This window comes from Engystomops pustulosus, chromosome 1 (genome assembly GCF_040894005.1).
Source record: "Engystomops pustulosus chromosome 1, aEngPut4.maternal, whole genome shotgun sequence".
Taxonomy (NCBI): Eukaryota; Metazoa; Chordata; class Amphibia; order Anura; family Leptodactylidae; genus Engystomops; species Engystomops pustulosus.
The window spans coordinates 83,296,866-83,308,792 of record NC_092411.1 but is presented as its reverse complement, the minus strand read 5'-3'; positions in this window follow the sequence as shown (position 1 = coordinate 83,308,792).

The following is an 11,927-nucleotide window of genomic DNA, read 5'->3' as shown; positions in this document are numbered from 1 at the left end:
TGTAACCCATGGGTGCCTAGAAGACTGATATTTTTTCCGCTTGGTGATCAGGGATGTATTCCTCTGTGCTTCGACTCCCCTTTTGGTCTGAGGGTGCGGTAACATGTCGCACTAGTGTTGCGTTTCCCATCACAAAACTAGCAAACGTGGAAGGCCTTTGGCTGATCGCATATGCATTTCCAACGCATGTGATGGGTAACCAGCACCTGCTGTTTTGTATTTTTTTAAATGCAACACATCGGGTGCTGGTTACTGAACGCATGTGTTTCACTGAAAATGGATGTGTGATTGAGCCAAGCCATGGTTACTGAACGCATGTGTTTCACTGAAAACGCATGTGTGATTGGGCCAAGTCCACGCCAAGGCCATGCTAGCACCATATGTGAACACATCATTAGAGGCTACAGGTAAACATGCTTTTGGTGTTATATTAAATGAAATATACCATTGGGAATCTCCTTCCTGAAGTAGTTCCCGTGATAGATTCCCCCTCCCTGCACAATTAGTTAGATCTTTTATTCTGCCTTTTTACATAAAAACTTTATTTTATCTTTATGCAAATAAATTGCAGGGGCTACTTGGAGCGTAGAACAGCCTCCGTGAGCTCCAGAGACGAAGGCTACTCCATGCCCCCTGAGACCCGCCTGCTGTGCTAACGCCAGGTACCAGTAATTACTCCTGGGTTTGGGTCACAGCACACCAGATCAACCCGAGAAATAAACTTTTCGTTTACAGACATTTGGGAAAACACATCAGTGTCTGGGTGCTGAGGTACCCCATTTAATTCGACCACATTTTCCAAGGCCCAGAGTGGGGTCCTATAGTTTTGCCTTGCTGAAGTTGTCACAAGATAATTCTAAATTCGGCCCAGTCACTATTTCCTAAGCTTCTCTTGCCATGATGTTGAGGGGAAATGGCAAACTACCATCTTCATCTATGGTGGTCACCCCTACGGCAGAAACCTGACAGTCTGGGTAATTGAGCTCAGGTTCAAGGAACCAGCCAGGTGACACAAGAATTACTTATGGAGAATGGATGCCCAACCCTTGCTTTCCTCCCAATAGAGTCCAAAACATAGGGGAATGCCAACCCATCATAATGTCATGGGGAAAGTTCATGACAACCCTTCTGCAAAAGGTCTGGAGGTTAATAATCGTGGTAAGGTAGTCCTTTATGGCCACATAGATGCCCAGGACTCCAATTGTGCACCCAGTCAATTAGACCCATTAAAGGGGTTATCCGGGTTTAAAAAATTTCTTATGGCCGGGCTGGGGAGGGCTATTTAAACACAATAAACTTGTACTTACCTCCTCCGGTGCTGCCGATGTCCCGTGCCGCGGCCCGTCTTCTCCGTGCGCCGGTTTCAGTACAAGGGCGCACAGGGAGCTTCCGGCCAGCCGGAATTTTCACACTGGCCCTTTAGAGCCAAGATAACAGCATGAGTGTGCATGTCTAAGGACCAAGAGGCACAGATGCAGCAGAGGGTGCCACACACCTAGAAGAGACAGCAGGATGTCAGCAACCGTTCCACCTGAGTAATTGCACTGGGGCCAGGCACAGACCACAACTGCAAGAGCTACAAGCTAAAGTTTAGATAACAGTGTTATTCCTCACGTACCCACTGAACTACATTCCGGCATAGTATGTTGAAAGGTGCTTTAAAGGGGTTGTCTGGGATCAACTTTTCTTTTTTTCTTTTAACTATGGTCCCCAGGGGGTATAACAAAAGTTGTATACCCTTACTGTGCTCCAATGCAGTGCAGCGTCACCAATCTCTGCCTGTCCCTGTTTGTATATAAAGACTCGCTGTACACACTTTTTGTTATGTTCATACCGTCTGGGACCCATAGTAAAAAAAAACCTAAACAACCCCTTTAAATACCTATCATTGCATCTTAGGAACCCAGTAAAACCTGCCATTTTGGTGATATTCTCACCCAGCCTTCTTGCCATTACAGTTGAGTCCTTATCAAATTTGCTCAGAAAGGTAAGAAGAACAATTTTTTTCTTGCCGCAGTTGCTTCACCTACTGAGTCTTTGATATACCAAAGCAAGGATGCTCTGTATGTTATGTTTATGTGTCCCATACATTGCACAAAGGGTAAGGGATGGAAAAACCTAAACCCCTGTAAGTACAGGTGGTCCCCTACTTAAGAACACCCGACTTAAAGATGGACCCCTTTGCCCACTGTGACCTCTAGTGAAGCTCTCTGGATGTTACTATAGTCCCCGGCTGTAATGATCAGCTGTAAGGTGTCTGTAATTAAGCTTTATTGATAATCCTTGGTCCAATTACAGATAAAATTTTAATTTGTCATTGGGGCAAAAAAAAAATAATTTGTCTGGATCTACAACTATGCAATACATAGCTTCGACTTTTATATATAAATTCAACTTAAGAACAAACCTATGAAACCTATCTTATAAGTAACTCGGGGACTGCCTGTACTTTCCTCAAATGACACTCAAATGCACTGACACTGAGGGAAACATTTAATAAACAAATAAAGGAATATCTAATATATAAAGCTGAGTGTATGGGTGTGTATATATGTCTGCTATATGAATCTGTACTGTTGCGTTTACAATCACAAAATTTTGCATAGCCACTCTCTGTGAATCAGGGAACGTCATCGAATAGGTTTTGAGCCGCAAATTTAACCCTACACTTTTCAAAATACACTTATTAACCACCATATTGAGGAGCCATTGTCTTCAGCTGCTGCTGTGGCAGTTGGAAGCTGAGCCGTGATTGGTTGCTATTCTGCCACAGGTCATTGATATGAGCTCTGAGCTTTGATTGGTTACTATAGGCAATGAGTAAAAGAAAACTTATGTGTGACGTAAGATAATAGAGGCAAGGAGAGAAAGAGAGACAGTCAGTGACAGAGACTGACAGCCAGTGACAGAGGCTGACAGTCAGCAAGTGAAAAGACTGACAGCCAGTGACAGAGACTGACAAGACAGTCAGTGAAAGAGACTGACAGAGAAAGTCGTTGACACATAAGAGCAGTTATTTACTATCCCGGGCAACGCCGGGAGCTACAGCTAGTTCTAAATAAAATAAAAAAATATAAAGCATGGAGAACCCCTTTTATCCTGCAATACTTGCGGGTGGTATGCAGACCTCAGGCTGTTTTAGCTTCCCATGTGATTTCAAATGCAAAATACACGGTTTGCAACTGGAAAAGAAAGAAGCCAAACAACATAAAGGCTAGTAAAGATCCTCAGAGCTTACCTTTATAGAGCTCTCAGGTCCCTGAAAATTGCTAAGTGACTAGATATATGCTCTGCTGTTCCACACAAAAGCCAGCAGAAAATCAAATGAAGAGGATCAGAGTCAATCAAATAGGTGGAAGGAAAAAGAAAACATTTATTATGTAAATTGTAACACACTTGCTCAACAGAAACACCTAAATATCCAGAATGGGATAAGTGTCTTCTCCTCCCTCACATTGTTTTTGCTACCTATTATAATCTCACAATATCCGCTCTCCTCCCTTCTTTTAGCCTTTCCACCTATTATATAACACAAGTTCCATTTGGAAATCGCTTATGTACATAGGAGTTCCCACTTGACGTAATCAAAGAGGTCTAACATTATGACTGGTAATAAACATCAACCTTAAACCTCTCCCGGACAGTAATGTAGAAACACCAATAACACAATTCAAAGACTACAAAACAAGTCATTACAGGCCACAACTGGGCACCTCCTGCTTATTATACAGCTCACAATCGATTTCCTGTGCTATGGAAGGTTCTATGGATATATCCACTTTATAAATCAGATGCTGTATAACTTATATGTAATGTATTCTCCCTTATCTGAGGAAACAATGTATTCATTCATTAAATGTTGTGCTGTTTCTTTCCGCCCCCTTTATTGCTCTCCTAAAAAGCGGGGGAGAACAATGTGCGGCCCGTGCTCTGAGTTATTCATGTTAGTAGCTTTTTCTAATATGCAAAAGCAGAATAAAAGGCCCAGCGAGCACCTTCTGGAGGATCAGACTTCATGCAGAGTGAGGAGGTTGTACAGATTTGCACAATGTTGTCTGCTTTAGATAGAAGCAGTAATCATAAGCAGTCTGATCTTGGTATGGAACCTGTGATTAATCTGCAGAACCAGGAATCTGGCCATGTAAGACCTTGTTCACAAGGAAGGTTTGCAATAGCAGCTTGCAATTTGTCTATGTTGCCATAGTAACCTACACTGAAGCCCTAGTCTAAATGTTGCATAAAAATAACAATAGGACAATGTTAGAATTACATTGCATCAAAATAATCTTAAAGGGCAAATTGCACTACCAAAATTGATCCCTATGAGATAGGAAAAGCTAGCCGAGTAAAGAGTTCCCTCAGTCTGATTAAGCTGTGGTCATTCATGCTCACTATGGGGTGAAGTTGCCAAGCGTCCGATTATCGTGCACCAGCACTTGATTTCCCCCTTCCCCCTCATGACCACTGGTCCAACTGGATATGTTCAGGTTGTATAACCAATGCAAGACCTGATCAATTTTACTCCTGGTACTGCCTGGCTTAGAATTGCACTATTACATGTCCTTTTGCAGGCTATAGCACAGAATGGGGTGCCCGGCCTTGCCTACTCTCCGCCCACTTGGTGTGGAGGTCATGTTAAGGGGAGAAAAGTCACAATTCCTGACGCAAGACTTCTTCAAATCTTGGACACCAGTAAAAGCCTTGATAAATACCTGCTATGATCCCTATGATCATGGAGGGTCTAAGCAGTAAACTCTCCAGCAAGTTAGTAACTATCTAGTAGATAGGGGATACATTGGAAAACCCCTTTGGTAACACTGAAGTGTAACTAAACTTTCCAAAAAAATACATAAATCTGCAAAACAGATAATAGTAAACATTGTAATATAGTTAATTTAAAATCTGTTTTTCTTTTTCCTCTGCTTTTCTTCCTTATTACAGAATTTGTATAAATCAGCTTTCTGTCTGGTAATCTACTAACAGCTGAAAGATATGTAATGGCTCGCAGGACAGAGCATTACAAACCAAACTTGCTCCAGTTGACTCCCTGTGCAGCTCTGTACGCTAATTCGGGTAATTTTATGTATTTACACTCATTCCTTATCCTATACTGCCATCTAAGATAGAAAGGAAGAAATCCAGTACTTTGCAAGATAGCAGATAATCTTCATATTATATGTTATCTTGCAAAGTGCTCAATTTCTTCCTTTCTATCTTGATTTCTCATTACCTCTGAACTGTCCAAGCACCACAAGTAGTAGGAACAATTGGAATGGTGAGCATTCATATTTTAATTTTGGACTACATACTACATAGTGTAGTGGCATAAAGTGGTATTACATCTGCCGTATGCTGTGCCTGAGTTGAGGTTAATGTTCTGACTATTTACATTAAAATGTTTCATTTGTAATTCTTCCTGCAGAATCCTTAGGCTCTCATTGGTTGGTAAACCCAGATTACCTTGCAGTGAGCTTCAGCTAAAGTTTATAAGTGAAAGCTCCTTGCAAGGCTCCAGGTTTGGTTAGTGCTTTCCACTTCAGTTTGTATCAGAGGGTCTGCAGAAAGAGTCAGTCTGCAACTGCTGTCTCCCATCAAAGGGAAACCCCTCTGCCAGGCCAGAGGCCCTGTGTGCCTGATCTGGTGCTTGCACCAGATTGCTGCCTAACCAGCACTACTAGCTACTATCCAGCTGAGACAAGCCTGCTTCCCGACTAGGCGCATCTGCTGAGGCCGCGCGCTCCCGCTCCTAGGGCGCATGTGCGCTCTCTCTCCCATCCTTAAAAGGCCAGTGTCCTCCTGATTGGCGCTGACTAATCTGGCTCAGCCTTTATAATCCGGCACCTCCCTTCCTTCCTGGACGGATCTTCAGCATTCTATGGAACTTCCAAGGTTTCCACACCTCGCTTCCCACAGCGGTTCCTGTTGAAGTGATTGCCCATCAGTGTTTCCAGACACTCCTGTCTTCCAGCGTTTCCAGGTGCCTCCTTGTTCCTCCAGCGTTTCCAGACGCCTCCGTGTCTCCTGCCTCCAGCGTTCCCATACGCTCCCTGCATTCCAGCGGCCTCATACCATCTCCCGGGTTGGTCCAGAGGGTTCACTGGTCCACAGACTCCTCCCTCTGGACTCTTCCCATAGAGACTTTTAGTTCTGTTGTCTGTGTGACCCATTACACTTGTTATTCACTGCTGTGTTGGATTGTCTGATGACACAAGCCACTACCTGGGACCGGAGTCTAAGTGGTACCTGGTCTTCACCAGAGCCCGCCGCAAGGCGGGTTAGACAAGCTGCGACGTGGTACCAGCAGGTCGTTCCTCAGGCGTGACTTGTCTGCAGTGGCGGCCAAGGTAGAAATACAGAGATGGCAGACAATCTCGTGGTCGAAGTCCAGGCACAAGGTCAGGGCAGGCGGCAGGGGTGCAACGTCGGAGTCCGGTCCAGATTCAGCAACAGGAGGTCCAAGCAGAAGGGTACGGGAACACAGCACACAGGACAACAACACGGAGGAACACTGGTACACGGGAACACGAAGGAGCTCAGGTAACAAAGGAACACGGAGGAGGTCAGGTAACACCGGAACACAGAGGAGGTCAGGTACGCAAGAAACACAGGAACGCAGGAGACACAGGAACGCAGGAAAATCGCAGAATAGCTTTCTCTCAGGCTGTGAGGCACAAAGATCTGGCAAGGGCTTGCAGAAAGAGGCAGGCTTATATAGAATTGGTGAAATGGCCAGCGGCAATTAATGGCGCACTGGCCCTTTAAATCCTAGCGAGCCAGCGTGCGCGCGTCACCGCCTCCTAGGGCGCGTGCGCCTAGCCGCAAGAGCTGCGGAGGAAGCTGCTGGAGCCGGGGAAGGTAAGTGGAGCCGGACCCAGGAGAGGCACGGGTGCACCCGCGATCCGAGACAGGGATCGCGGGAGCACCCGTGACATTAGGTAATTTTATGTATTTCCATTTGACACCCTCCTCATTCCTTATACTGCCATCTAAGACAGAAAAAAAGAAATCCAGCACTTCACAAAATAGCAGATAATCTTTGTATGCTTTATTCCATAAAATCACAGTACAAATCCATATACAAAGTTGAAAAACACCTTTATAGTAACCCCCTCAGTGCCACCCCCATTTCCCCCTCACATTGTGGCTCACATTTTCAGGCCCCTTTTATACTATAGCTCCCCCAGCAGCTCCCCATTATAGTGTTCCTCCCTCCAGCAACTCCCCATCATAATGTGACCCCCAGAACCTCCCCTTCATAGTGTGACCCTCCAGCAGCTGCCCATCATAGTGTGCCCCCCTCCAACAGCTCCCCATCATAGTGTGCCTCCACAGTAGCTCCCCATCATAGTGTTCCCCATCCCGAGCAGCTCTCCATCATAATGTGTCCCCCTCCAGCAGGTCTTCATCATAGTGTCCCCCCAACAGCTCCCGATGAATGGGTGCCCTCCAGCAGCTTCCCATCATAGTGGGACCCCCCAGGAACCTCCCTATCATATTGTGACCAACCAGTAGTGCCCCATCATAGTGTTTCCCCTTCTAGCATCTCCCCATCATAGTAAGCCTCCCAGAAGCTCCCCATCATAGTATTTCCCCCTTTAGCAGTTCCCCATCATACTGTGCCCCCAGCAGCTACCCTTCATAGTATGTCCCCAGCAGCTCCCAATGATAGTGTTCCCCCTCCCAAGCAGCTCCCTACCATAATGTGCCCCCCTCCATCTGTTCCCCATTATAGTGTCCCCCCCAACTGCTCCCTATCATAATGTGCCCCCCAGCAGGTTCCCATCAGTGTTCCCCCTTCCCAGCAGCTCCCCATCATAATGTACCCCCCTCCAGCAGCTCTTCATCATAGTGCCTCCCCCCAACAGCTCACCATGATAGTGTGCCCCTAGAAGCTTCCCATCATATAGTGACCCTCCCAGCACCTCCCTATCATAGCGTGACCCTCCCAGCAGCTCCCAATCATAGTGTTCCCCCTTCCAGCATCTCTCCATCATAGCAAGCCCCCCATAAGCTCTCCATCATAGTATTTCCCCCTCCAGCAGTTCCCCATCATACTGTGCCCCCAGCAGCTCTCTTTCATAGTATGCCCCCGGCAGCTCCCAATGCTAGTGTGCCCCCTCCCAAGCAGCTCCCTACCATAATGTGCCCCCCTCCATCAGTTCCCCATTATAGTGTTCCCCCCAATCGCTCCCCATCATAATGTGCCCCCCAGCAGGTTCCCATCATAGTGTTCCCCCTTCCCAGAAGCTCCCCATCATAATGTACCCCCTCCAGCAGCTCTTCATCATAGTGCCTCCCCCCAACAGCTCACCATTATAGTGTGCCCCTAGAAGCTTCCCATCATAGAGTGACCCTCCCAGCACCTCCCCATCATAGTGTGCCCCCCAGAAGCTCCCCATCATAGTGTCCCCCAATAGCTCCCCATCATAATGTGCCAACCAGCAGTTTTCCATCATAGTGTGACACCCCAGCAGCTCCCCATCATAGTGTCCCTCCTCCCCAGCAGCTCCCCATCATAGTAAGCCCCCCAGAAGCTCTCCATTATAGTGTGCCCCAGCAGCTCCCAATCATAGTTTCCCCCCTCCCCAGCAGCTCCCCATTATAGTGTGCCCCAGCAGCTCCCAATCATAGTGTTCCTCTTCCCAAGCAGCTAGTGTGCCCCCCAGCAGCTCTCCATCATAGTGTCCCCCAAATAAATCCCCTTAATGTGCCCCCCAGCAGCTCCCCATCATAGTGTCCCCCCTTCCAGCATCTCCCCATCATAGTAAGCCCTCCAGATGCTCTGCAGTCCCTTATCATAGTGTGCCCCCCAGCAGCTTCCAAGTATAGTGTTCCCCCTCCAATTCAGCTCCCAATCATAATGTGCCCTCCTCCAGCAGCTCTCCATCATAGTGTCCCCGCCAATAGCTCCCCATAATAATGTGTCCCCCAGCAGCTTCCCATAAGTGTGACCTCCAGCATCTCCCCATCATAGTGTTCCTCCTCCAGCAGCTCCCCATCATAGTTACCCCCCCAGAAGCTTTCCCTTATAGTCTGCCTCCCTCTCCCAGTAGCTCCTCTTCTTACTGTGTCCCGTCCAGCAGCCGGAGTGTGTCTCGGGAGGATGAGGGGTGGGTGTACATGTGAAGCGGAGCAGGAGGAGCACAAGGAGGCAGGTAACAGGTGTCTCCCACATGTCTCTCCTGTGTTCCACCTCCAGGTCTCAACAAATGATTATTTTTGGGACCAGGAGACGGGACACAGCAGGGCGAACCGGTAAAAACTCTCAACCACCTGGGACAGCCCCGAAAAAAACGGACTGTCCCATCGAATCCAGTACTGGTGGGAGCTGTACAGGACTGTACAGTGTCAATCCACCAGAGGATGCATCTTCTTTTGAAAAGTGTTGGACATGGCGTAGTTTTGTCCTCATCAGAGGTATAAATACGCTGGGTAGTATACAGCCAGCCCAGCCTGCCCCTAGTAGTATACAGCCAGCCCAGCCCGCCCCCAGTAGTATACAGCCAGCCCAGCCTGCCCCAGTAGTATACAGCCAGCCCAACCTGCCCCCTGTAGTATACAGCCAGCCCAGCCTGACCCCTGTAGTATACAGCCAGCCCAGCCTGCCCCAGTAGTATACAGCCAGCCCAGCCTGCCCCCTGTAGTATACAGCTAGCCCAGCCTGTAGTATACAGCCAGCCCAGCCTGCCCCCTGTAGTATACAGCCAGCCCAGCCTGCCCCCAGTAGTATACAGCCAGCCCAGCCTGCCCCCTGTAGTATACAGCTAGCCCAGCCTGTAGTATACAGCCAACCCAGTCTGCCCCCTGTAGTATACAGCCAGCCCAGCCTGCCCCCTGTAGTATACAGCTAGCCCAGCCTGCCCCCAGTAGTATACAGCCCAGCCCAACCCCCAGTAGTATACAGCCTAGCCAGCACTTAAAAAAATAATTAACTTATATACTCACCCTCCGGCAGCCCCGATGCACAGAGCGGCTCCTCGATGTCAGTGCGGCTCCTCTTCGCTCTTCTGTAAAAACCTGCATGGCACGGTCATGTTATCTGCCAGCAGGTGTAACTATGACGTGGCCACTGCTCACGTCATAGTATGCGCCGGGAGATAACATGGGCGCGCCCTGCAGGCTGTTACAGAAGACGGAAGAAAGAAGAGGAGCCGCGGAGAAGCCAGAAGAGGATCCGCGCCGACATCGGGTAGCAGCGCTGCGCATCGGGGCCGACGGAGGGTGAGTACATAAGTTTATTATTTATATTGACTCCTGCATAAGCTGGAGCACATTTTTTGTGCTGAAAAACTCGGCTTATACACGGGTATATACGGTACATGAAAATATAAGCCCCTAAAATGTCACTTTCCCATAAAAACACTTACCGTAATAAAGTATAAAAAACACAAATACAACCCCCCCCCACACACACACACACACATATTTGTTATTGCCGCGTCCGTAACAATTTGTATAATAAAACAGAATCGTTACTGGACCAGCACGGTAAACACCGAAAAAAAAAAACGAAAAAAATGTTCAAAAAAATTGATGATTTTCATTTCCTCCACCAACAAAGTTAATAAAATCTCACCAATTAGCGATAGATGCCCCAAAATTAGAAAACTGCATCTCATGTGGCAAAAAAATAAGCCCCTATAGGGGGCTTATCCTTCGAGAAGGCTTAAAAAAAAATGATAGCAATGTGACACTGCAAATCTGTTCTGGATGGCGCCTCCTTTCGTTCTATGCCGGGCCGTATGCCAATACAGCAGGTTACCACCACATATATAGGGTATCAGTGTACTCGGAAGAAATTGGGTATCAAACTTTGTGGAGTCTTTTTTCATTTAATACATTTAAAATGTTTAATTTTCCATCCAAAATGAATGTATTGTCAAAAAATATTACAATTTGTAGACCACACCTCCTTTTTGTTTTAACCCCTAAAAAAACCTAAAGGGTTGACAAACTTCTTGAAAGTGTTTTTTATCCGTTGAGGGGTGTAGTTTCCATAATGAGGTAATTTACGAGTCTAGCTATTATTTAGGCCTCTCACAGTCAATTAAAAGTTTAGCAGGTCCATCTAAATTCGGGTTTTGCTGATTTTCCAAAAAATGTGAAAAATGGCCCCCAAATTCTGAGCCTCATAACATTCTAGTAAAATATGTGGAATCTTAAAAAACCATGGCAACATAAAGCAGACATTTGGGAAATGTAAGTTATGAATTTATTTGGGAGCTTTGACTATCTGCATCAAAAGTAGAGAATTTAGAACTTTGAAACTAAAGAATTTTTCAAATTTAGATTTTTTTCATAACTAAACACAAAAGATTTCATGCAAATTTTTTAACTAATTTGAAGTACAATGTGTCATGAGAAAACAATCTCAAAATCCCCTGGATAACTTATAGCGTTCCAAAGCTATAAGCACCGTAGGGGTTAAAAAAACATGTACTTACCTCCCGGCACCCTCCGGGTGTCACGCACTACTGTCGCTCTGGAGTTTGCCCCATGTAAACAAACATGTCCGTGGACACAGTGCTGCATTCAGCTCCTGGCCGGACCCGACACCCATCCGTCCCGCATATACAATGCTGTGAATAGAGATCGGTGGGCGCGGCCGACCACCACAGCCGGCCGGAGGCTGAATGATGCTCAGCTTCTGCGGCCATGTTCCTTTACATGGGGCACGGACCAGAGCGACGGGGGACACCCGTCGGGTGCCGGGAGGTACGTACATGTCTATTTTTTAAGCAGCTTCCACAAGGCCACCCTTGTTTTTTTGGAAAGTCTTGGACAATCCCTTTAACATTATTGTTTACTGAACATTCCTGAGAAGCTTTACATCAGTAAGTCTAATTCACAAATTGTCAATAAAAGGTAGATCTCCAGTATGACTATTACAAAGGTGCGTGTAGGAGTCTGAGGTGTGGCAGGTTTGA